The following is a 25688-nucleotide window of genomic DNA, read 5'->3' as shown; positions in this document are numbered from 1 at the left end:
CATCTAGATAGAATTGTGAATGTTAGCATGTGCACACATAGAGGGAACTCCTAAGCTTAGCATGCACCACATCTAGATAGAATTGTAAGTGTCAGCATATGCCGCACTTAGTTGGAATCCTCAACATAGCCTGCATCGCATCTAGATGGAGGTTATTCAATGATTGATATACGACTCTCCTGCCAAGCCGAGACCAAGCGTGCTATCATGAATCAATAACCAACCCACTAACAATTTCACTCCTCTGCCTACACCTCTCAAACTCAAACCAAACACAACCACAAGCCTTAAACGCATCAAACCGCACAAACTTCACTACACTGCAACAACAAAACAAACCACACATAGGCCCTCATTACAAGTCAAGCGTTAAGGGTTTAACGGCACCGTTGGCGCCGTTAACCCTTAACGCCTGATTCACACTTTAACGCCTGCTTTTTGCAGGCGTTAAAGTCCAAGGCGCTAAGCGACCTTGGTGCTAATTACGGCACCGTAATTTACGGTGCCGTAATTAGCACCTTCCCCATCCCCATTATGCCCTATGGGGCAAAAATGGGAATGGGAAAGTGCAAATGGTGAATGGGGAATTACCGCCCCACTCACCTTGGAATAGGGCGGTAATTCCGCCATCCACCATGGCGGAATCCGGCATGGACCATGGTGCTAATAGCACCATGGTCCACCGCCTGACTTGTAATGAGGGCCATAGACTTGCACAACAGCACACAAGGACTACCAACCGAAAAACACCCCAAGCCCAGCCAACGGACCCACTGGGCTGAGGCTGCCAACAGCACATCACTCCTATCTTGCACTTTTCCAGCTCATTCCGATTAACTCACCCCTCCTCTCCCTTTTTCAGAGCCGCCAGAGCACCAGGGGACCACTCGGTGGTGATAGTGCGCGGTACAAATATCCTTTAACATTAAAAGTAACACACACACATGCTGCCAACAAATTGGGGGGGCAGGAATGTGGGCTCTCTCAGCTGCCCCATTCCCCTAAGGGGTAGAGCTGGCTCTGGATCTCTCTCTAGGCTTTCCAAATCAGGTTGAGGAGTTACAGCCACTTTTTTTATCGCACCTCTAAATGAGACCCATTGCAGCATCCACCAACCCACCAACATCCTTTTTTACAAAATACCTTCATACTCAAATATTAAACGGCAGAATCCTTATGTTAAAGAAAAACACAAGGAACCTTGACTGTGATCACTGGAGATGCAGGTCTTGAAGAGAATAAGTGCATCAAGGTGGGGGGAAAGCAATCCACTATCATACCCAGGGAACGGCTCTAGAGGAATACGAATAATGGACATCTCACTATCCCCTCCACTTCCAATCCACTATCATACCCAGGGGACACCCAGGGAACCGCTCTAGAGGAATACAAATAATGGACATCTCACTATCCCCTCCTCTTCCAATCCACTATCATACCCAGGGAACACCCAGGGAACCGCTCTAGAGGAATATGAATAATGGACGTCTCACTATCATCTCCACTTCCAATCGACTATCATACCCAGGGAAACGCCCTAGAGGAATATGAATAATGGACGTCTCACTATCCCCTCCACTTCCAATCCACTATCATACCCAGGGAACCGCTCTAGAGGAATACGAATAATGGACATCCCACTATCCCCTCCACTTCCAATCCACTATCATACCCAGGTAACACCCAGGGAACCGCTCTAGAGGAATACAAATAATGGACATCTCAGTATCCCCTCCACTTTCAATCGACTATCATTCCCAAGGAACCGTTCTAGAGGAATACGAATAATGGACATCTCACTATCCCCTCCACTTTCAATCCACTATCATACCCAGGGAACACCCAGGGAACCGCTCTAGAGGAATACGAATAATGGACATCTCACTATCCCCTCCACTTCCAATCGACTATCATACCCAGGGAACCGCCCTAGAGGAATATGAATAATGGACGTCTCACTATCCCCTCCACTTCCAATCCACTATCATACCCAGGGAACCGCTCTAGAGGAATACGAATAATGGACATCTCACTATCCCCTCCACTTCCAATCCACTATCATACCCAGGGAACACCCAGGAAACCGCTCTAGATGAATACGAATAATGGACATCTCACTATCCCCTCCACTTCCAATCCACTATCATACCCAGGGAACACCCAGGAAACCGCTCTAGAGGAATATGAATAATGGCCATCTCGCTATCCCCTCCACTTCCAATCCACTACATTCTGAGCCATTGCTTTTACAGGTATGATGGTGGAAGAGGGACATCTCGCCGCCCACTGACCAACCACCCATCAGCACAGCCGGAGGTGCCAGCGGATCCTAGCAGCTATATTCAGCTTCCGGTGCCATGTCTTGACCTCAGCGCTTGTGCACCGTTATCCGTTTGCATCGGTGTATTTGCAACTTTAAATAAAAAACACCGGGGCAAGGCCCTTCGTTTCTCCCCTTTGTATTCACTATTACCCTGGCCCTTCTTTTACTCCCTCTTTTTACTAAACGGCTAACTTTTTTTTTAAACATGATTTGCTTTTTCCCTGAAAAACGAGTAAAACCGGTATGAAAAAACGTTTGCACCCTTATTTTTTTGTTAGAAAAAGGGGGGCAACTCCCTTTATCCCCTTCTTCTTTATTTTTACTATACTGCTGCTCCTTCTTTAGATCTACTTGGCTTGCTCCCTGAAAAACCAGCACAACTAATTTTAATGCAATGTTAACGATGATGAAAGGTGTGGCACTAAAAGGCCGTTTATGCAGTCGCATAGGATGACACCCCGATCCCCCCTTAAGAAAGCGTGGTATGAAAAAGTCTGCATGTATTGCTGTCAGATTCGAGGTCCCAGTTTGCAGGGTTCTGCAAACCTGCTGTCTGCGTGCAGCTGCGTTAAAGCGAGTCAAAACGCAACATTCGGGAATGGTGATGCTTCTTGGCACTTGGGAGGATAACTTGTGGGTACAGAAAGTGGTCTGCCTTTTATCCAAAATTGAAAGATTCTACTACCCTTGGTTCTGCTCGTGAGAAGTAGGTCTCCTATGTTATGAGAAATCCTCACCCCAAGATGCAATGATGTTTGTGGTGGTGGGTGCAACAAACGCCAGACTGCAGTAATAGTCGGATACACAATGGCCATTCTGCCACGGTGGCTCGTCGGGGAAGGGGGGTGTAGGGGGGGTGGGTTGTTGACTCTCTCACTGTTCTTCTAAGAGCACCTCTTTCTGCATCCAGATGTGAGTGCTCAGGGCAGGAGGAGTGTTGCATGATTTGCCCGTTAGGAAGAGTCTAGAAAAAGGTGGGGGCGGAGGGGAAGGGGGGCTGAGGGGGCGCTGATGCTTTCTCTTGCACCTTACAGTGAGAGAATGAAGTGCGGAGGGGAACACGCGTTTAATGAGGTCTTAACGAGCAGGTGCGCAGCTGAGAGAAGCCAGGAAACGTTGCCTCACCCCCTTCCTGGGTTTCATCATGCCTCGGGCACTGTGCAAACGGTATCGCTTTGTTTTGCCGACATGATTTTTATGAAGTAATTGTTACCGACTACAAAAAAAACTCGAATCAAAATATATATGGGGGTGGGTGGACGAGTAATGGAGGCAAGGATTTCAACGTGGCGGGGAGTGGGGTCGGGGTAAAAATACCAAAAGGATTGTTTTTCATAGTCATTTTTTTCGGTAAAAATTACAACAACAAAAAATCCTATCAGCAAAGGGCTAGAACCGTGCACACATCTTCACCGTGAAGTTCTGTGCTCTTTTGAGGCGTTTGTTATCCTTGGCCTGCGTTGCGGATACAGCACTAACCACAGTTTCCATTGTGTTCCTTGTATGGCAGTGAGAACGGTTGGCATCCCGCGGTACAGCTGTGACCACAGAGTCTGCCATGTTTCTGCCCAACCTCTTTCCACGGCTGAGAACCCCACACAACCCAGGGGCGACTCCGCAGGGCCTTGAGCACCACCAGCATTGTCCAGTATGGGAGATGCCTTCTAGGTATGCGCATGCGTGTGCATCTGTAACACTGCCGTAGACACCCTATTTGTATTTGGTTCGCCTGGTCCAAAGGCTTCTTTCCTTCCTTTCCTTTTCCCTGCACGCACAAGAGGGGCTCTGAAAACTCACTGAGTTCTTTCCAAACCAAAGTTCCAGGGTAACTTCAGAAGAGAGCTTTGTGGGGAATGTATACCACGGCCAGTCACTCGACGTTCTGTCAAGTGGCCTTCTTTCAGACTTTTATTCCTTGTGTCTGTGTGGAGGAGGCTCGAATGTTTGGCTGGATGCTCTGGGGGGGCTTTGCACTAGTCTATCCCTTCCATGTGATTGTTTTCCTTCGCCCCGCATCTGACTTGGATGCATGGGGCACACCGCTTTGAAATCATTGTCTCCCCCACAGGCTGAGCACTGTTGGACAATTGCGGGGCATGGGCCTTCCTGTGGGAATTTGTAGCTGAAGGCTGTAGCAGAAGGGTTTGCCGTTGCCTCTGGGCGGGTTGTCTAACTTGTTGATGCTTTTGCATTTGCCATGGGTTATCTTGATTTCACACAGGCCTTCGACTTGAGATGCTAGGGTTGCGTCCGAGCGTGCGAGGCGCAAGATTTCCACTAGCGTGAGTGGTTTCTGCAGTAGTCTTTATCTGAAGTCTGCGGATTCGCAGCCCACTATGATTTGCGACCTCAGCGCTTTGTTGTTTGAGAACTTATTGAGGTTGCAATGTTTCATTTTCACTCTAAGCCGCATGATGAAAGCATCCATGGATTCTCTTTTAGGTTCCTTGGTTGTGTGGAACAAGTGCCTTTCATAGTTCACAATCATGTGTGGAGAGAAATAGTCTGTCAGGGTCGATTTTAGGTTTGCATAAGTGTCTGTTGTATCATCGGGGTGCTCATCCATGATGTCTCTGACATTGGGGCCGATGGACAGTTTGAGATTGCTGTGCTTCTTTTCTTTATCTACAGGCCCAATTGCCTTAATACATACCTCAAAGTCTCTGATCCATCTCTTCCAGCGAGGCCCTATGCTGCTGAATTCTGTTAGGTCGAAGTGTGTGGATAGCTGCGTGATGTGACTATCTTGCATTCTCTTAGGCAAGGTTGCTGCAGGTGTTAGGGGCACTGTGAGTGCGTCATCCCCCGACATGTCTTAGTTTGGTTGTACACAACCCCCTTCTTCTGATATTCTATGCAGAGGATTTGGCCCCACAATTTTGAAGTTGTGTTGTCTGTGCCTACAAGCACTGGCGTCACTAACCTTAGTGAGAAGTTGCTCTTTGATGGTAGATGCAGGGGTCCGGGTCCGCCGTGGGATGTGCAGGAAAGAGAAAAAAATAACACCTGAGTTGAGGGTGGAGCTGTGTGCTTTCTGGTGCGTGCTCTTTCTTCCTGGACCACGTGGTGCTGTAATTCAGTGCCACATGCGTTGCAAGATGTGCGTTTGTTTCTGGATTGGCCTGGTCCCGATTCCACACCTACTGTACGCTTGTAAGCCTCTGCAGGTGGAGTGCTGCGGTGCTTACCGCAGTCTTGAGATGGCCACAGTTGTTTCTGGACTGGCCGGTTATCATTTCATAGTGGCAGCACTTCTTTCACGCGCTGCTGCTCATGGCTTGTCACCAGTTCCATCTAATCTCTAGTGCGCGGGCATAGCCATGCTCCACGCCCTTGCGCTGGAACAGGGGAGGTCCACGCGGGCCTCCGCTGCCCTCAGGCTCCTCACCCGCTGTACTCGGAGGCGGGTCGATGTTCCCGCCCTTCGACAGTGTTGCGCTGTCTTTTCCTTCACTTGCACCACCGCGAGGAGGGATCACTAAGGCCGTGGATTACAAGGCCCTTCGGTGCCAATGTAGAATCCTTCACGGTTGCCGTGTAACAGGTGCCCATACTGTCTCACTCAGGCATGTTGCTCAATGAGCAGACGGAGACAAGAGGATGACTTAACACATCTTTATTCCTTCAACTCTCAATACTAACTGACTCCTTCCTCCCGCCTCCCACCCCCCCCCACAAATCCCTGTCCCTTCCCACGTAATGAGGGAGTGTTTGCAATGTGCCACCGTTGTGGGATGTATTGACCCACTTTTGCTCTGCCATGCGGCATCCCAGTGGTCTGATGGTGCCAGAATGATCAAAATGGCCGCAAAACCCTTGTGCGCGCCAAAACCTTTGAAAATCGCACTTTGTAACACGAAAAGATGGCTGCCAAATCTACCATGCATGTTGTCAGTGGTGGAACAGAGATCTCACTCCTGAAACATGTCACTGGGCTTCACAACAAGTAAAAATGGAGCACAGAGGGAAAAGCGGTGCTTTGCTGAAAGAATTCCAAAATCTTGCTTTTAAATCCTTTTTCTTGGTTGCTGAAACTGCAGAGTGCCGGTACAAAACACCCTCAAACATTCAATATTCTTGCTGGGTGCTACAATTCACTAAGTTAAAAAAATCATTGTGCACTTACAATGTCCTGCAAAGCTGAATTTGTCATAAAAACATCCACAGCAAAATTTGCCTGCCTGTGAAATCTGTTAACATTTGGGCGCAGTACCCTCAGCCGCCTGAATTACGGCAATCAGAAGCCTGCATTAAAACTGTAAACTTATAGAACTGAAATCTAATGTCTGAAAACTAAGTGACCTGTTATTGACAGTAACCTAGGTTGTAACTGTTTAATCCCATGGTTTAGAATCTGGAAACAGTGTTATAGCTGCTTGTTTTGAAATTACAAGTGTGTTTTAAACCACAAAAAAAATACAACAGAATGACATTTTAATTTAAGCTTGACTAAAAGCAGCCAAACCAGTATAACAGCTTCCTCCACAGAGGCCAGGCCTCTCCCTTCTGCTTCCCTCCACCAGGAAATCACACCTAAGTGATGATTATAGGGTGGGAGGAGAATTTGGGCTGCTGTGGGAAGGGGACAATGGACTTCCTCCAGCTCAAGGAGATACTAATTATGAAGGGTCGTAAATGGCCTCTGCCAGGAGGAACACGGAGGAGACTGCTTCTGAGCTGCAGGGAGAAGAAGGAGGCGGGGACAAACAACCAGTTGTTGCTTAACAAGGATGAAAAAGCACATTTTCAAAAGACTGATAATTTATTGTGTAAAATAGTGAAACATATGTAAACAACAGATTTGTGAATCTAAATTTTGGCAGCATATTTTAAGAGGCGCCAGAACTCTGTGATATGTTCTGGGAAGAAACGGCGGAAAATATGGTTTTACACCAAATGGATTTATGCCAAAAGTATGAAACTGTAGACACTTATGCCCATATAAAATGCCCACATTTGTAGAAATTTGCTCCAAAATTGGACAATGGGCCTCATTACGACCCTGGCGGAGTGGGTTTACGCCAGCGGTATTCGCGGCGGACCCGTCCGCCCCACTACGAGTTCCCGTAGCGCCATGGAGCGTTTTCCGCCTGGTTTTTCCGGGCGGAGAAATCCATGGCGCTACGGGACCTTGTTGTTAATTACGCCACCGTATTTTACGGTGGCGTAATTAACGCCTTCCCCACTCCCATTATACCCTATGGGGCAAAAATGGGAATGGGGAAGGGTAAAATGGGGAATGGGGATTTGCCGCCCCGCCAACCTCGGAATGGGGCGGTAAATCCGCCAACCCCCATGGCGCTATCGGCAGCTTTCCGCCGTGCTCCATGGTGCATTTGGCGCCACGATTTCCGCCAGGGTCGTAATGAGGCCCAATGTGTTCCAGACAAAAAGGGCACAATTCTGTAGAAAGCAGACACAAGATCTTACAGCGACGGGGTTTGGAGGAGTATCTGCTACACAAAATATGTACACTGTATATATGATTGTTATAGAGATTGCACACATGTAAATATGTATTGTAGTAAAAGTAGATTTTGAGTTCAAGAGGCTAGGGGTGGACTCTAGGCCTCGTAAACCCACATCATAAAGTTGATACCCTGTTTTCGCCTACTATCAAGGAAGAGAGGAGACCCTGAACAATCCCTGCAAAGGGGTCGCGCTTAGGATAAACCAGCACACACTCCCCTTTATCATAAGCATAAGTAGAGAGAGCTCAGGACAGGAAAAGACACAGACAGATTCACCCACTAACCGATTGCTGGCAGAACACCCTGCTAGAGAACCATCCATCTTCCTTGCTCCAGACTCCAGAAACTTGGCAAACAGAAAGGCCCAATGCATAGCTGAACCATTCTCAGCTAGGCCTTAAATTTTAGAATCCCACCACTTAAGGGGAACCAAAAGACAGCCAGGCTGTGCTGTACTGCTGCCTGATAAAAGAATTATTACCAGAACCAAAAGATCCAATCCAGTTGTGCCGTGCTGTGACCAGAGCCATTGCAGATCCGACCCAGTCCAGTCCGGTGTGCCTAGCAGTCTGTCCTGACCAGAATCCCTGACCAGAATTCCTTGACCAGATCCTGACGGTCCTCTTTAAAAACAGATCTAGTGAGTATCTATAGATAAGACTGTGTCACTAGCATATGTAGTGTCCATAGTCAATCCCTATCCTAAATCCATCCTATCTTGTTTTCAGAACCTGCATTGTTAGGAGTATTTTTGAATTGTCTAAACTCTCTATCTTATCCCTCCGATCTTCCTCCTGTACTAGTATTGTTAAAACTATCTTTGCGCTGATATATTTCATCTTAAGAAGGCGAGCTCCTCGGCAGGCAGTCACCCTGATCCAGTGGCTGTGCTTCCGTGTGGTATTTGTTTCTTCATAGTCATCCCCTAGTGTAAGAAATCCATTTGTCTTTTAAAAGTGGGTTCCTGTTTTCCCATTCTTGCGCCTGTCTCAGAAAAACGACCTCCACTAAAACGTCCATAACTTCTTCCGTTTTTATGCTAGAAACAAAGTTTCAACTTATGCCTGTAGCTAACAGCTAACATCCACAGCTTTAATTTGCATCTAGAAAATTCCAAATCCATATAGTTCTCCCGTAATCGTGATGATTGCGCACGGAAAAGTTTGCCGCAAATTTTCGTTTAGGAAATTTCTAACACGTGTAAAACAGTTTTTGATTGCTTCCGACCTTAGTTTTAAGATTTCACATTGCTTCTTAGTATTAAATCATTGCTAGTGTTTATGTGGAACAATCCAAAGCGGCTCCATAAAAATTTAAACAATTTCAGCAATTTAGCCCATATTTAGTGTTTTACCCAATCCATTCTCTAGATAACTTTAAAAAAACATTTTGACAGCTTGCCAATCAATTCTGTTTTTCTCTTGTGTTTGCAGGGGGGAATTGGGATAGTTATTTTGTTTGAATTCTGCCATTCCTGAATACCTGCTCTCTGCTTCTATCTCTTACATTGTCTATTGGGGGGTTGAGGGGTGTGCTGGGGGAAATAGTAACCACATTGCTATTTGATTTGAACACACACACAAAAGTATTCTTTCTGTGCTGAATTGTTTTTGCTCATTTTTACTCATTGTGATTAAAGAGATTGTTAGTGTTAAATCACCCCATTGGTGATTATTGTATACCCATTAAACATAGTGTGATTAATTTGTAACTAGGGCTGTACCGAACTTCGGCTTCGAGTCCCTATTCTGCCGAAGTTCGGCTGAAATACAGCTATCCGGCTTCGGCAGAATAGTTTCTGTTTAGGGACTCGAAGCCGAAGTCCACTTTCTATGATTAGCTGCCCTCTCCCTGTTTGGGAGATGACAGCCAATCATAGAAAGTTTGACAGTGTTCAGGCTGCAGAAGCCAAACAAGCTGTTTGCCTATTGGCTTCTGCAGTCTGACCACAGAGGAACCAGCCTAACGTGTTGAAATAGGAAGCAAGGGAAGGGAACAGTTCTTCCCTTCCCTCGCTTCCTATGCCAACAGACGGGCTCCAGCAGATGCCAGCACCCGGACCCAGAGAAATCACCAGGGAAGTGACCCCCCTGCCATCGGCCTCATCACGGTGAGGCCGCGGGGGTGCCATGCACCCCCGCAGTCTCACCGCAGTAATTGCAGGTATGCTGGTTGGGCCACCGGTGCAAAGCCGGTGGCCCGACATTTATTTTGCATTTATTTTTACTGGGCCCCCCCCAGACTCATGAGGCCGCCGGTGCACTTTGCCGACCCCGGCGGCCTCGCTGTGAAATGTGACCCTCCTCGCCCCTTGAGCACGGTGAGGCTGCGGGGCCACAGGGAACCCCTGCGGCCTCACCGCAATAATGTTGTGTTTGTCAGGCCACCGGGCCAAAGCCGGTGGCCCAACATTGTATTGCATAGGGGGGCCGCGGCTCCCCCCAGAGTTATGTGGCCGCCGGGGCACTTTGCCGACCCCGGCGGCCTCGATTTCTAATGTGCCCCCCATTCCCCCTCATCACGGTGAGGCCGCGGGGGTGCCCTGCACCCCCGCGGTCTCACCGCAGTAATTGCAGGTATGCTGGTCGGGCCACCGGTGCAAAGCCGGTGGCCCGACATTTGTTTTGCATTGGGGGGCCGCTCCTACAGGAGCACCCCCCCAGACTCATGAGGCCGCCGGGGCACTGAAGCCACCCCGGCGGCCTCGCTTTCAAATGTGCCCCCTCATCATGGTCAGGCAGCAGGGGTGCCATGTTCCCTCCCCACCCGCAATGTTCTCCAATGTTCCCCCCACCCCCACAGTTGTCCAGCAATGTAATCCCATTTACCCCCACCCCTCAATTGTCCCATGATGATCTCCCATGTTCCCGCCCACCCCCACTGTTGTCCTGCAATGTTCTGCCATTTACCCCCACCCCCACTGTTGTCCCGCAATGTACTCCCATTTACCCCCACCCCTCAATTGTCCCATGATGATCTCCCATGTTTCCGGCCACCCCCACTGTTGTCCCGCAATGTTCTGCCATTTACCCCCACCCCCACTGTTGTCCCGCAATGTTCTCCCATGTTCCCCCACCCCCACAGTTGACCAGCAATGTACTCCCATTCACCCCCACCCCTCAATTGTCCCATGATGATCTCCCATGTTCCCGCCCACCCCCACTGTTGTCCCGCAATGTTCTGCCATTTACCCCCACCCCCACTGTTGTCCCGCAATGTTCTCCCATGTTCCCCCACCCCCTCCATTGTGCCATGATGTCCCTGCTGGAGCAGCCCCCAGGGTTGCTTTTAGCCTTGCCCTCCATAGAGTTCTGTGTCTGAAATATTTTATGAGTGGATCTCAGTCCCGCTGGCTGTGATGGACTTCTGCGTCCCAAAGAGTCTCATAGTTTGTTCCTTTTAGGCCATAGTTTCTTGATCTTATGATCCAGTTGTCCTGGGCCATGTATTTGTTCTTGTAGACTTGTTGTGACAAAATGTGATGAGTAGAAAAATTGTGCATTTTCTTAATCCTGCAACACTTGTCTAGCAGTAACATCATCCTTTTCTTTACTTTAGTTATACCACAGCCCAGAAAAGACACAGCTCCTACCAAGGAAGCTCACCCCTGAGACGGACTTACACCACCTAGATGCAGATGCCTGCTTAGTGCCTACAATCCTGGTGAGTACTATGGGGGTTTTACTATTCATTGTAAGCTTGCGGTGGGAGGTTAACACTCATATGCCTGAATAAATGAAAGACTGCTATATTATGCTTGCTGCCGTCAATGGATGTACATAATGACTCCAACTCCTGGCAATTTCAAGTGAGGTTTTTGTCGTTCATATTTTGTTTTTTTACATAGTTATTTTTGATAAAAGGTTTTTTCAAAAACTTTTTTAAAGGGAACCCCGATACCACTTCAGAGCCCAGAGCCATCATGCAGTACTGCCCTGCCAAAAAATTAAGTTTGACTTTTGCTTTACATTTCTTTGTCACTAGTACGAGCTTCTGATTTACCTAAAGGCCCACAAGCAACATCTAGGAGACGTACCCAGCAGAAACCCTATCCCTCGCCCAGAGCTGCAGAACCCCCTTCGTTGTCGGCATGAGTAGCACCAAGGAGAAAACCAGCCCTGTGTGGGATTACTTTACCATAAAAATGGACGATAACTCCAAGGCACTGTGTTCTGTGTGCCTTGCGGATTTGTCTCGTGGATCTGCAAACTCGAGACAGTGCAGCACATCAGCACTGACCAACCATCTGAGGTCCAAACATCACAATGAATATGTCCAATATGAAAGGAAAAAAGAGGCAGTTGTTGGGAGAATCAATAGCAATGTGTCTCCCGCAAAGTGCAAGAGGGCATTGTCACAGCTGTCCATTAAAGATTGTCTGGACAAAAAACAAGCGTGGCCTATGGACAGCCCTTCCGCACATGCAGTGCATCGCAGTATTGGCGAAATGATAGCGCTAGACTTGCAACCATTTTCTGTTGTTGAGGATGTCGGTTTTGTGCGTTTACTCCATAAATTGGAGCCTAGGTACAAGGTACCATCACGTAAATATTTTTCAACACGCATCATCCCCGACCTGTATGAGAAAGTGAGCCAGTTTATTGCTTCAGAGGTTCAGAGGGCTGAGAAAATTGCATTTACTGTGGACATTTGGACATCTGATAACACTGTGAAATCTTTTATGAGCTTAACAGGGCATTGGCTGGCCAGCAACATGAAAAGGCATGGAGTTTTGTTGCAGTGCGAGGCTTTTGGCGGAAGCCATACTGGTGCCAAAATAGGATTAGCATTTCAAGAAATGCTAGAAAGGTGGCAAATTAGCCATTCCAAAGTGCACTTCATTCTTCGGGATAATGCCTCTAACATGTGCAAGGCCTTCAGAGAAGCAGACCTAGCTAGTGTGGGGTGTTTTGCTCACACCCTACAGCTTTGCATCCATGATGGCCTTTTTGTGCAAAGATCTGTGTCAGGCATGATGGCACATGCAAGGAAACTTGTAGGCCACTTCAAACATTCTAGTTCGGCCACGTCCCGCCTGCACGCACTGCAAAAAGATCTAGGGCTGCCTGAATTGCTGAGTTGATTCAAGATGTATCTACATGGTGTAACTCGTCCTTTTTGATGCTAGGGCGACTGGTAGGGCAGAGGCGGCCAGTAAGTTTGTACTGTGCGGAGGACGATAAAGTGTCAAATCTTTCTGCCTGCCAGTGGCTTTTGGCAGAAAATGTTTTATCTTTGTTGGCACCCTTTGCAGAGCTCACAAAGGAGATTTGCTCTCATGCATCAAGCATCTCCTTGGTGGTTCCTGCTGTGAAAGCTTTAAGGGCCTACCTGAGCTCTGGCGAGGTTAGGGACACTGGTGTGAAGCTAGTGAAAGCAGAGTTATTGAAGGCTGTAGAGGCAAAATTCAAAGACATTGAGGCTATATCTATCTACTGTGTGGCAACAGGCATCGATCCGCGGTTCAAATTAACATTTTTCAGCAATGATGTTGTGGCCAACAATGTGAAATGTTCTATGCACTCTACTGCCTTAGCCCTCTGTGAGCAGTCCTCCCCTCCTGAGGGGCAACCTGCAGACCCTGACCCACAAGAGGATGAGCCACCACCCAAGAAGAGCGTTCCACCATGTGGCATATGGGCATTCTGGGACAGTGTTGTTGAGCAGTCCACGGCTGGTGTGAGTCAGTCCATAAGTTCCCTGGACACTGAGCTCACTGTCTTTTTGAGAGAGCCGCTGCTCCCTAAAACTGCAAACCCGCTGGAGTGGTGGGACATGAACAGTGTTCGGTTTCCAGGGTTGGCAAAAGTTGCGCGTGTGTACTTGGCACCTCCTCCTACCAGTGTGGACAGCGAGAGAGTGTTCAGTTCAGCTGGAGATATTTATTCCGAACACAGAAGTAGCCTCTTAGCTGAAAATGTTGAAAGGCTTGTTTTCCTAAAATACAACCTTCCCCTAACAGGTTACTCTTACTAAGAGTGAGGGCTTTTCCCGTAACTTTTGTTTTTTTTCTTTGTCTTTTGTCATAAGCTTACAGAGATGTGTCCAATTAATAAATATGTACCCATGCAATAGAATGCCTCCTTAGTTTATTCATTGAAATGCTGATTTTTTATGCCCTAGAATATGTTTGCCTAAAAAAAAAAAACTATTAGGCTCACTATTCGGCTCCGGCCGAATAGTTGACAAACTATTCGGTATCCGGCCGAATACTAAATATGCTATTCGGTACAGCCCTATTTGTAACTAACTACATAAATAAATATTTTAACTTTGCAAACCAGCGTGATTCCTGGTTCAGTGTGACCGGGGGGGGGGGAGGTGGGTTCCAGGAGAGGGGTGTGATATGACTGGTACATCGTTCAGAATAAAATAACTTTTAGACACAAATAAATAAGGATTTCAGTTGTGCATTACACGCTAGGCGTTGACTTAGGTGAAGTGCCGGATTGAAATCACTTACATATGGGGGGATTGTCACGAGATCCTGAATTAGACATACCACTTGTGACAGTCTAACACAGTGTGCTAACTGACGGGGTACATACACCTTGTTGGGCTACCACACTGTGCTACACTGTAAAAACACCCTTCAATAGAAACACTCAAAGGAATTGGGCCTGTTTTGCAAAGGTAAAAATAACTCTGATATAAGTCAGAAGGAAATTAATATTTCCGGAATGGCGACCCCAGTGGAAATTAATATGGCAAAAGAACACCCACTGCACAAACTGTCAGGGGTGAATGGACAGAGCAGGATCAGAATGTTTGGCTGCAGGAAATCAAACAAGCCACTGCCACAGGATTAGATACATGGCAGGACCAGGGTCCATTACATAAGGCACTTAGTGAACTATATATGGCTCCAAGGGTAAAAGAAGAGCAATGTACAATTGCCAAAATAGCGGCGTACCTGTACCTCTACATTGGGGAAATACAGGAAAAATATGCCGAAAACCTAGATCTGGCAAAGAGGCAAGTACATTCCCTAGAAAAAACTCAAACTGATTTGGACTCTGCAGAGCAAAGGCTACAACAGAGCCAAGAATCAGAGAATAAAACCAGACAGTACCTGACCAAAGTAAAGGAAGATCTGGATCTCTTGCAGCAAGAGATTGTAGAGCAGGATAGCAAAGTACTGAAACTGCAAAAAGAGAGTCAGGAAAGATTGGATTCTCTATTACAGAGCCAACAAAAGCTGGAGCAGCAATTGAACTATAATAGAGTCTGTGCAGACCAGATAGTCACCCTGCAAAACCACCTAGAATCCTTAAAAGAGGAAAATAATAAATTAATTCTCAAAGACCTTGAATCTCAAACAGAATTTGATGAAGAGCGCCAGAAAGCTGGTGCATTCAAAAACAGGGGGACGAACTGGCTGCAAAGAGGGGTACTCTAATTCAGGAAAGGGACGCCTTAGGCCAGGAAGTCAACTATTTAAAAACCAAGGTGGAAGAAAATTACCTGGCCCTTCAGGGACTGGGTGATCTCAAAAGGGACTATGAAAAGCTGTTAGAGCACACAAGTAGGGTGGAAGATGCTCTGGCAAAGAATGACCATGCTAGGAAGGATCAGACTCAGGAGGCGACCCTCCTGCATCAGAAATTGGCCCAATACTCCAAAATTAGACAGGAAGCCCAGAGAGGCAATGAGGCTCTCTGTGAGAAAAATGACAGGCTCCATAGATAGGTAGCCATGCAGGAACAATTAATAGATACCAGTAAGGCCTTAATAGAAGAACAAAAGGGTCAGATTCTTGCATGCCAGCAGGGAGTAGGGGCTGAGAGAGATGTGGTCCGCTGGGAGAGGGAAACCCCTGAGCATAACCTCAGGAACCCTGGCACCAGAGACTTCAATCTCTTCAATTCCATGGACTCTGCCACCCCCATGTTCGCTGGCTCACATGAGCCAAGGACCACGGGGATGGTAGACTTCAACCCAATTAGGAATATGGGGCTAATAGGTCAGCGTCTCCCAGAAATAGATGGGCGTGCATCTGTGTATGGGTTCCCAAGTGCTAGGGCCATCTTCTCTGATCAGGAAGACTCCAGTGAGGGGAAGATCAGAGAAATGGATCCTCAGAAATATAACTTACCCAGAGATCAGACGTTAACATTTGGTGGGGAATTCTATGAGAGTAGGCCCACTAAGAGCATACTGAAAACCTCTTCCCAGTTAGGACAGGGTGGGTGGGGGGCACTCAGCCAATCCTGGGAGCAAGGAAGAGTCAGAAGACTCTTCTGAGCGCCACAGGTCCCAAGAAACCTGGCCACCACATTCTGCCAGCCATTCCCAAACTTGCGGAATCCGGGAGAGCCTAGAAGACCAGACAGCCACCTCTGGTAGCAGTGCCTCTGAGTCAGAGGATGAGTGGGCCAGGGTGACCAGAACTAAAAAAGCCAACAAAGTTAAGAGGGCTTTGCTCAAGGATCCCCTGAAACAAATAAAAGCCATTAGGAGCGTCATTATGCCCTACCACAAGAATGCAAAATATTTGGTTTGCGAGCACCTTGAGCTGTTTGAACAGATGATGGAAACTTTCCATCTGAAGGACAGCTAAAGCTGTATTCAATATGTAAAGTGGACATTTTCTCCTGAATACTCCAGCTTCTTTGCGGGGCTGGAGGATCAGAATCATTCCAGATGGTCCACCTATAGGGCGGCCACCCTGAAACATTTTTCCATTCATAGGAATCCTCAAGAGGCTCGCAAGGCAACCTATAACTTACAATGTGGGGAAGACCAGGCCCCACAAGAATTTGTTCAGGAATTAAAACGTGCCTTTGCGCAGACCACTAGAAGGGTGCGCACTGACAGTAAAGAATTTGTAAACACCTTCTTTCATGCTCTCCCTAAGTATATGATGACCCAGCTAGTGAGGGGCTTTCACGAGAAAAGATCACTAGACTGGGTCATTCAACACGCATCTATGAGGTGCAGAAGCCATTGGAAAATAAAAATAGTACCAAAAACCCCAAAACAACTAACACCACTGCTGCGTCTAAGGTGGCGGAGGTGAAGGTCGCCCCCATTTAATATCTGGACATGGGGGGGCCTAAAAACCTTCCCACACAGAATCCAAACAACCCCAAACCCAGAAGGCCCTCTGGCCAATCACAAACAGGGAGCCAGGGAGGCAACCCAACAAATGGGACCCCTAACTCCCCTGACTACATCAGCCTACGCTACAAGGGAAATAGACCCATCCTCGGTTATGTGTGGATTCTTCCAGCCCAAGGAGGGGGATCCAACCAGACAGCAGAAAACCCGGGGAACTTCCCTCCTCACTTCCCCCGGGAGGGCAGTAATCCCCCAAATGCCGGACCAAATTTCTTTCCTAGGTCCCACCAAATTTCAACCCCAAAAACAACCCATCCTTCTTTCCCCACCTTCCTGAGCCCAGACAGCCCAATCCGGGAGAGGGGAGGCCAAGAGTGGAGGGGTACCCGAACTATCCTAACCAGGGGTATTTTGCGAGAAGGGATAGTTACCCCTCTCGGGATCAACCCAGGGTAGATTTGAGGACCCCGTACCAGCCAGAGCGGGTGTTAAAACTAGAGCACCAGGTCCAGAACATGGCACAGGATCTGGGTCGCATGCTGAGGGCTCAACAGAACCCTCAGATGAGCATGGCGGCTCAGAACTCCTCGAATCCAGGGTCTGGTGCTCCGGAACTATGACGTGTGAAGAACCCCGACAAACCACCGGGTCCCAGGGAGGAGGCACAAGGAGAAGGGGGGCGTAAGGCCTTGGAGGAAGCTTCCTTCCCCACCTGTGGAAAGCCCCTGGAAACCCAGGAACCAGAACCAAAATCTCCTGGCCAAGAAATATTGCCACCCAAGGAGCAGAGGGTAGGAGAAATAAAGAGTCCAAAAAGACCCATTTTGAGGAGGAGGTACAAATCTTCTAGTTTGAAGGAGAGGGATCCTCAGAGGATCCTGGGAAAATGATCTTCTCCTTCATGGATGGGGGAACTCCTCCCAAAGAAAAATGGGTCCCAAAAGATCCAAATCCAGACTGGGTAGATGTGGGGACCGAGTTAGAACCACCCATGTTCAGTACCCAGAATGACCAGCATGAAAATCCCCTGTTTCAAACCAACTTGGTGACTGCCTCCAAAAAGGGGGGGCAGCCCAGAATCAGAACCAGGGGAGCCCAACTCTTCACCCATATCTAGCTGTCACATTTTATTTTCAGATTCCCAAGATCCCAAACAGAATCCTGCCCAAATCACCTCTCTGCCAGTGTCCAAAGCAAGGAAATTAACCCACCATTTGGCCAAAAATGTGCATTATCTTTTCCCCCTTGAGGAAAAGGAGGGAAGATTTTATGCCCCGGTCCAAATACAGGGACAATGTACAATTTTGGTGCTGGTGGACACTGGATCCCAAGCTATCCTTCTGTCAAAAAGGGCCTTTGATCAACTGAATCGGGAAGGGGGGAGAAATACCAAATTCCTCTCACCCCTCTTCCTAGACAACTTCAGAACTTCGACGGGAAGGAAATTCCCGTTGAGGGGTCTGCAGATTTGAACATTAAAATTGGACGACACAAGCTGAAGCACTCGGTCATAGTTGTGACTCCAGAGGGCACACCTTGTTTACTAGGGAATGACATCCTGCATAGGTTGTCTCCCCTCATAGATTGTGTAAACAAGGTCCTCTGGACCCAGACTAACCGACCAATAAAATTGAAACAGAGTGTCAACCATGTTAGTTTAAACGGCACATGCCACATGGTTGAACAAAAACCTGACCAAATTGAATTTCACTTCCAGAATAATCAATCCCAGACGTGACAGTAATTGCAGTAGGACAACAAACTGGTGATGGGGAGTCCTCTCTATTTCTGAAAATCAACCTTCCTTCCAGTCTAGGTGGCATTCCACACTGGAAGAAAACACTCTGAAATTCTATACCAATCCACAATCAGAAAATCCCATTCCTATAGTCCATAAAGATGAGAAATCAGCTAAAAGCTTGGCTGATAGTCGGAAAATTGGAGAGCATTTGTTCATCCCTATTCATTTAAATGAAGGGAAGGACTCTGTTCTCGCTCGAGTATGTGTGAACAACTGTCAGAGCTTCATCAGTGAGGCCATGTTCCGCAAACTCCCAAAAGATCCAGCCATTCCCACATTTAAACTGTTAGACAAATGGGAAATGGACCTGGAAACACCCAATTCCAAACATCTCCTGCCTAGCAGGTGTATGCTCAAAATGTCCATAGGCAACAAGAGCATAGTCCATAATTGTTGGGTCGTACGAGATGTCCCTGGTGCATTTTATTTAGGCAGGGACATTCTCAATCACTTTGCCATTAGTTTGGACCTAATAAACTTCAAAACCTGGTCCCGATTAGCGGGTAATCCCATGGACTTTGATGACCCAGAAAAAGCATTTTGGTCAGCTCAATTGCTGCCACATGCAGTTGAAATTCAGATTGGAGAGGAAGTCACCATCCCAGAACGGACCCAACAATTCTCACTGGAAGTAAAAATTAAAAGAGGACAGAAACTGAAAAACCCTGACGCCTATGTCCATCTTAATGCTCATTTCCAACAGCAAGGGTTGGGGGTAAACCCAACACCACTAGTCAAAATAGAACACAACACCCTTCCAATAGAGGTGGATAACAATGACCTAAAGAGTATCACTCTGGCCGCAGGCACCATTATTGGAATGGCGGTTGATGTCTGACATTTTTCCATAGATTTAGGTAATGAGCTATTAGGACCAATCCCCAATGACTGTTTTGACAGTGATAGCGATGATGACACAACACCAGACAGGATCTTTACCCGGCATGGGGGGAATTTCCTGTTGTACTCTTCCTTCCCTTATGGCAAGGAAGATGTGACCTGTGACTTCAGGAGGGATGAGGTGATCTTCCAAGTCCACGAGGACTGCCTTCCCCACCTGAAGCCATCAGTCCAAATCTGCACTTTGACCAGCGACTTCTCCACCCAGCTGGGGGAGGCCGCTGAGATAGCCAAACCAGAAGTCTTTCCAGGCTTCAGGCAGATGATTGAAGAGAGAGTCAACCTAGCTGACGCCTGTGAGACTCTGGAGCAAAAGCAAAAATTGAAACAAGTTTTCTTAGATTTTCAAGATCTCTTTGCGGTGGACTCATATGACTGTGGTCGCATCGATATCCACACAACAACAATTTCCACGGTCCCTGGCATGACTCCAGTGTTTGTGAGGCAATACCGCTTGCCTCTTGCATCAATGGAGTCCTTTACTGAAATAATTAAGAACCATGAGTCCCGTTGGATAATTCGTCCATTCCACAGCACCTTCAATAATCTGGTGCTGGGGATTTTGAAACCAAACAGCCAGTGGAGACTCTGTGCTGACCTAAGGGAGCTCAACAAACGGTTCCATACGTCCCGATGGCTTCTTCCCTATATTGACCAAGGGCTGGCCCAGATCCAGGGGTCAAAGGTATTCACTGCCATTGACCTGACCAATGGGTACTGTACTGTACCTGTCAGTAGGGAGGACCAATACAAGCTGGCTTTTACCTTCGGGGGGAGCAGTACACGTGGACCCGGACTCCCTTCGGAAACATCAACTCCGGCAATGAATTCAACATTTTTCTACACAAGGCCATGCCCGACCTGGGTGAAAGGGGTAACCTGGCCTATGTAGTTGATGTTCTAGTCAAAATCTCAACTGTGGAGGAACACATAGCGGAGATCCGTTATGTCCTGACACAGTTGAGGGCTGCTGGAGCAAAACTCTCATTTCAAAAGGCACAGTGGTGCAGAACCCGTGTCAATTTCTTGGGGCATGAGATAACTCCTCAGGGTCTCTGTCCCCAGGAAAAGAAAGTGGAAGCACTCCAGAAATTGAAAGACCCCACAACTCTGCGGGAACTAAGGAGCCTCCTTGGACTAACTAATTACAGCAGAAAGTTCATTGAGGACTACGCAAAGATCACAAGATCCCTGATCCATCTTTTGAAGGGGGGTCCAGTGGGAGTGGGGTCCAGAACAAACCGAGGCAGTAAGACACCTCAAAAGCAGCCTCTCACAAGTGCCTTGCATAGCTTACCCTGTCAAAAACAAGGATTTCTTCTTGGAGACAGGGTTCTCAAATACATACTTGTATCAAAAGCATGACAAGATCAATAAAGTAATCTCCTATGCGAGTAAGACTTTATCCTCTGTGGAGGAAAAATTCAACGATTGTGAGAAGGCACTCCTGGCAACGGTGTGGGCATTGAAGAATTACCGCCCGTTCATCCAGGGGGAACACATCATAGTGGAGACTCCACACCACAATTTGCAATATCTTCAGAGTGACAGAATCCTGGCCAGAAATGTGAGTAATTCCCAATTTACTTCCTGGATTCTGTCAATGCAAGGCTTTCCTGTGGAGGTCAGATATGGCCAAAACAAGAAGAGTCCCCTCGCGCAAGGTCTGGCTGACTTGCATGATTGTGCCAGAGAAAAATGTCTCGAGGACGAAAATCTTAAAATCAAGAACAACATGCAGGCATACCTTAATTCCCCACACAAAGTCTATGAAGAAGACCAGTGTGAGGGAATGCCCACTGTTTATGTGGATGGGTGCTCCTACCATGTTGACAACAACAGGGAAAAAGAACTTGTGGCCGTCGTAGGCAATGCATGGGTGAATGATGCCCCAGAACCCTCCACTGGGTACAAAATCAGTCCCTGAAGTAGTCAAGTGGCAGAGCTGATGGCTGTGCATCAAGCCATCCTCACTGCTGTCCAACAACAACTCCACGAACTGGTCATAATTACTGATTCGGATTATGTACTGAATGGGTTCGTGGAGCACCTGGTTAACTGGAAAACCAGAGGCATGCTATGTGCTAATAACAAACCATTGAAACATGGGAAATTAATACAAAATATTGATGATCTGGTCACCTCGAATGGGATGACCATCTACTGGAAAAAGATTAAGGGTCATTCTAAAGTAGAGGGACCAGACAAAACTGGAAATTACCTAGCTGTTCAGCTGGCCAAAACCAGAGCTATCCAAGGGGATCTACTTGAGATCAAGTCCCTGTTGGGGGAAATCCAGGTCACTGCTATCACTAGGTCCCAGACAAATGCTCACAATGAACTCTCAACTGAACAATGGAGTAAGGAGAGCCCAGAGGCTGATTTGATTACATCTCAAAAAGGGGATCCAATAATTGGTAAGTTTTATCAACACATTGAGGACCCTTAGAACTTTCCCCTGACGGATACCGATTACATAGGGAAAGAGGACCTCAGAGTGTTGATGAAATGTCCAAAAATGTTCCGAATCCAAGACGGTTTGTTGGTAAGGAGATCCATAGCTGGCCATGACCAGTGGGTGGTCCCTACCTCATTCCGAAGCCTGATGCTAAGTCACGCCCATGATACGGCCACAGCCGGTCATTGGGGGTTTCATACGACACTAGAAATCTTGCGAGAGGTTGCATACTGGCCACACATGGGGCAGGACCTCAACCAATACTTGAAGGGGTGTCTTGTGTGTGCACAATTCCAGCCAACATCACTGACACACTCTGCTCCCCTCCAAAAGAGCGGGATGACCCTGCCTTGGTCAGATTTACAAGTCAATTTCATCAGGCCCCTGATTCGCTCCTCTAGGGTGAACAAGTACATGTTGACCGTAACATGCTTGTTCACTAAATGGGTGGAATGTCTCCCGGCCCCAAATTGCAAGGCAGAAACAGCAGCTGCCCTGATGATCAATCACATCTTCTCGCGTTTTGGACTACTCCCAAAGGATTGCGTCAGACCGAGGTAGCCACTTCACTAGTGAAGTGATGACAACGTTGTGGGAGATACTTGGGGTCAAAATGAAACTACACATTGCCTAACGGATAGCCTCTAGTGGTGGAGTTGAGAGATACAACAAGACAATTGTGAGCATATTAAAAAAGTTTGTGGCAAATTCTGGGCCAAGTTGGGACATTCGATTACCTCTTGTCCTGATGGCCATCCGATCTACCCCTTCTTCTGCAACAAAAATGTCTCCGTTTGAGCTGATGAGTGGACGAAGGATGGTGCTTCCCCAGCATCTGCTCTACGGAACCCAAGAGCAGACCTTGATAAATGCCTCCACAACTCATGAGTAGGTTGAGAATCTGAGAAAACACCTTCAACATGCTTTTGCCTATGCTCAGCGGAATCTAGAAAGATCTTCTGACAGTATGAAGACCCACTATGACCTTAAGACAACTTAAAAAGAATACCAAGTAGGAGACCTTGTCTACTTGTACAGTTTCCAAAGGAACCAGGCCAAACAGCGCAAATTTCTTCCTAGCTGGCAGGGTCCTTTTGAAATTGTAGACAGAATCTCACCAGTCACCTACAAAATCTGCATCCCCAAGGGCAGTTTGGCAGAAGGGGAAGACAAGTGTGTCCACATCAACCAGCTGAAGAGTTGCCATCCCAGGCATACTCTGTGGCAAATAGAGGAGCCAAATGGAGACCCAGAGGGGGATATTCCGGATCCCTAGAAAATTCCAACTGTAAAACCATTCCACCTGTTAAAATCAGTAGTAATTACAGGCGGGGAAAATTGTAAAGTATATTATATGTATGCATCTGCGCCACTACATGATTAGTGGTGGGGAAACGTCCATAACCCTGCTCTGTTCTGTCTCATAGTATTGGAAACCAAGGACTTCGAATTACCGAGGAGGACCACTCGGGGACCAGGAAGAAAGACCCAAAGAGCCCGGAATATCGCTCCATACTCCCATCCAGAACGAGCGAGGAGAACCTGTCGATCCAGCACTGATGGGAGAAGCAGACGCATTTTTCCACTTGGACCAAAAAGAAAGAATGAACATCCCAATCTCCCGACTTCCCCTTGATGTGCGGTCATACTTAAGTTGGCAGGGGGGGCTCTGTAGGATGTATTGCCCCACTTTTACTCTGCCATGCAGCATCCCTGTGTTCTGATGGTGCCAGAATTATCAAAATGGCCGCAAAACCCTTGCGCGCGCCAAAACCTTTGAAAATCGCACTTTGTAACATGAAAAAATGGCTGCCAAATTGACCATGCACGTTGCCAGTGGTGGAACAGAGATCCCACTCCTGAAACATGTCACTGGGCTTCACAACAAGTAAAAATGAAGCACAGAGGGAAAAGCGGTGCTTTGCTGTAAGAAATCCAAAATCTTGCTTTTAAATCCTTTTTCTTAGTTGCTGAAACTGTAGAATGCCGGTACAAAACACCATCAAACATTCAATATTCTTGCTGTGTGCTACAATTCACTAAGTTCAAGAAATCATTGTGAACTGAATTTGTCATAAAAACATCCACAACAAAAGTTGCCTGCCCGTGAAATCTGTCAAAATGTGGGCGCAGTACCCTCAGGCACCTGAATTACAGCTGTCAGAAGCCTGTATTAAAACTGTAAACTTATACAACTGAAATCTAATGTCTGAAAGCTAAGTGACCTGTTATTGAGAGTAACCTAGGATGTAACTGTTTAATCCCATGGTTTAGAATCTGGAATCAGTGTTATAGCTGCTTGTTTTTAAATTTCAAGTGTGTTTTAAACCAAGAAATAAATGCAACAGAATGACATTTGAATGTAAGCTTGACTAAAAGCAGCCAAATCAGTATAACAGCTTCCCCCACAGAGGTCAGGCCTCTCCCTTCTGCTTCCCTCCACCAGGAAATCACACCTAAGTGATGATTACAGGGTGGGAGGAGAATTTGGGCTGCTGTGGGAAGGGGACAATGGACTTCCTCCAGCTCAAGGAGATGCTAATTATGAAGGGTTGTAAATGGCCTCTGCCAGGAGGAACTGGGAGGAGACTGATTCTGAGCTGCAGGGAGAAGAAGGAGGTGGGGACAAACAACCAGTCGTTGCTTAACAAAGACCAAAAAGCACATTTTAAAAAGACTGATAATTAACTGTGTAAAATTGTGAAAAATATGTAAACAACAGATTTGTGAATCTAATTTTTGGCAGCACGTTTTAAGAGGCGCCAGAACTCTGTGATATGTTCTGGGAAGAAATGGCGGAAAATATGGTTTTACACCAATTGGATTTATGCCAAAAGTAGGAAATTGTACACGCTTATGCCCATATACAATGCCCACATTTGTAGAAATTTGCTCCAAAATTGGACAATGTGTTCCGGACAAAAAGGGCAAAATTCAGTAAAAAGCAGACACAAGATCTTACAGCAACAGGGTTTGGAGGAGTATCTGCTACACAAAATATGTAAACTGTATATATGATTGTTATAGAGATTGCACACATGTAAATATGTATTGTAGTAAAAGTAGATTTTGTGTTCAAGAGGATAGGGGTGGACTCTAGGCCTTGTAAACCCACATCATAAAGGTGAAACCCTGTTTTCTCCTCCTATCAAGGAAGAGAGGAGACCCTGACCAATCCCTGGAAAGGGGGCGCACTTAGGATAAACCAGCACACACTCCCCTTTATCATAAGCATAAATAGAGACAGCTCAGGACAGGAAAAGACGCAGACAGATTCACCCACTTACCGATTTCTGGCAGAGCACCCTGCTAGAGAACCATCCATCTTCCTTGCTCCAGACTCCAGAAACTTGGCAAACAGAAAGGCTCATTGCATAGCTGCACCATTCTCAGCTAGGCCTTAAATTCCAGAATCCCACCCCCTAAGGGGAACCAAAAGACAGACAGGCTGTGCTGCACTGCTGCCTGATAAAATGATTTTTGCCAGAACCAAAAGATCCAATCCAGTTGTGCCATGCTGTGACCACAGCCATTGCAGATCCGACCCAGTCCAGTCCGGTGTGCCCATCAGTCTGTCCTGACCAGAATCCCTGACCAGAATTCCTTGAGCAGATCCTGACGGTGCTGTTTAAAAACAGATCTAGTGAGTATCTATAGATAGGACTGTGTCACTAG

General features: G+C 47.1%; 1 long non-coding RNA gene across 1 annotated transcript in view; it reads left to right on the top strand.

The window, feature by feature from the left end:
- LOC138520638 (uncharacterized) overlaps window positions 1–24761 on the top strand; it is a 40155-nt gene extending 15394 nt beyond the window's left edge. The window contains exons 2-3 of the long non-coding RNA XR_011282829.1: window positions 11353–11457; window positions 23441–24761. This is a non-coding gene — a long non-coding RNA (uncharacterized lncRNA). The remainder of the gene's footprint in view (window positions 1–11352; window positions 11458–23440) is intronic.
- The last annotated feature ends 927 nt before the right edge of the window (window positions 24762–25688 follow it).

Source organism: Ambystoma mexicanum, chromosome 13, assembly GCF_040938575.1.
Source record: "Ambystoma mexicanum isolate Mex_15411 chromosome 13, UKY_AmexF1_1, whole genome shotgun sequence".
Taxonomy (NCBI): domain Eukaryota; kingdom Metazoa; phylum Chordata; class Amphibia; order Caudata; family Ambystomatidae; genus Ambystoma; species Ambystoma mexicanum.
This window is presented reverse-complemented; position numbering and strand designations above follow the sequence as displayed.